Source organism: Colobus angolensis, unplaced genomic scaffold, assembly GCF_000951035.1.
Source record: "Colobus angolensis palliatus isolate OR3802 unplaced genomic scaffold, Cang.pa_1.0 Scaffold143, whole genome shotgun sequence".
Classification (NCBI taxonomy): Eukaryota; Metazoa; Chordata; class Mammalia; order Primates; family Cercopithecidae; genus Colobus; species Colobus angolensis.
In genome coordinates this window covers 4,161,821-4,163,701 of record NW_012114522.1, presented here as the reverse complement: position 1 = coordinate 4,163,701, position 1,881 = coordinate 4,161,821, and positions in this window count along the sequence as shown.

The window sequence follows — 1,881 nt, the reverse complement described above, 5'->3', positions numbered from 1 at the left end:
ACCACAGCCAGGAGAGGCCTTTCCCACCTGGAGAGAAGGTTCCAGACCAGCCCCTCATACCACAGCCAGGAGAGGCCTTTCCCACCTGGAGAGAAGGTTCCAGACCAGCCCCTCACACCACAGCCAGGAGAGGCCTTTCCCACCTGGAGAGAAGCTTCCAGACCAGCCCCTCATACCACAGCCAGAAGAGGCCTTTCCCACCCTGAGAGAAACTTCCAGACCAGCCCCTCACACACCACAGCCAGGAGAGGCCTTTCCCACCTGGAGAGAAGCTTCCAGATGAGCCCGTCATACCACAGCCAGGAGAGGCCTTTCCCACTTGGAGAGAAACTTCCAGACCAGCCCCTCTCACCACAGCCAGGAGAGGCCGTTCCCACCTGGAGGGAAAATTGCTCCTTTCATGGAGGTTAGGGACTGTCACCCTCAGCACTGTGAACATTTCGGGCGAGATCATTCTTCAGGGGAAGGAGCTGCCCAGAGCATCACAGGATGTTCCAGTGCCCCTGGCCTCTGCCCACCAGATGCCAGCACTCCCACCAGTCGTGGCAACCAAGAATGTCGCCAGACACTGCCCCTTGTCCCCGGAGTGCCACCCACTGCGCCGAGTCAAAGGGTGCCTGCCCTTGTCAAATCCAGGACATAGCCGTGGACATGTCCACAAATCCCCAGAACCTAGTGAGCTCTCTGACTCTGGGAGCCCCTCTCTCAAGGATTTGCTGGGCCATTTGTGACTTCTCATTTCTTAAAACCTGAAATAGACTCTCTTAGTCAGGAACAAGTGACTCTTTCCCAGAAGTGCCAAAACTTAAATCATCAGCGTGCTTTCTTCAATTTCCTCACCCATCAGCCAGTGGGCTCTCCAAAGTTAACCCACAGCTCCCTCTTGTGGTTCACTAAAATATTTCATTATTCCATGGAGTTGTGCGAAGCTGTGGCTTCCTCGGTGCAATATTCTCAGAACCTGCTTTGCGTAGAAATCACTTTTTTTTTTTTTTTTTTTTTTTTTTTTTGAGACAGAGTCTTGCTCTGTCGCCCAGGCCGGAGTGCAATGGCACGATCTCGGCTCACTGCAAGCCCCACCTCCTGGGTTCAAGCAATTTTCCTGCCTCAGCCTCCCCAGTAGCTGGGACTACAGGCATGTGCCACCATGCCCGGCTAAATGTTTTTTTGTATTTTATTTTAGTAGAGACGGGGTTTCACCATACCGGCCAGGCTGCTGTTGAACTCCTGACCTCGATCACGGGACCCCTCTCCTCTAAGAAGGCTCCTGGCTATCTCCCTGCCACCACGCTTGCAGCCAGATCCTTGCTGTCTCCCCGCCACCAAGCTTGCAGCCAGACTCCCTGGCTGTTGCATGGAGCATTTTGCTTCTGGGGTGGCTTCCTCAGCCAAAGGGAATGTGTCATTTGCTGCTCGACCCTGCCCCACCCTTGCCACCCAGCTGTTGTGCTGGGCACAGTCTGGGGCACAGGCCTCCATGATGAAGACACGTGGGCCGTCGGTGCTTTCATCCGTCACAAACTGGCACGTGTACCTGCCAACGGGAGCATGATGAGGACTTCCACGCTGGAATTGCTCCCTGATTAAACTGAGATATGGCTACCTGGAAGACACTGCATGCGAGCCAGTGTACCTGGGCACAGACTCGGGGCCACCCTGGAGCTGATGACGGCTTGAAGGACGGAAGGGCTGAGCCACACAAAGGCAACACCCAGGACCAGGGGAGAGAGAAGAGGATCAGCAGTGCGGCCCCAGGACGCCTCTCAGGTACCCTGCCTCCACTTTGGTTACCATCCCCAGTTCTTATTATGGGCTGTGGGCTGTTATGGTGATGGACGGATGTGAATTTGGAAGGGGACCATGAGAGATGATGTATTATGA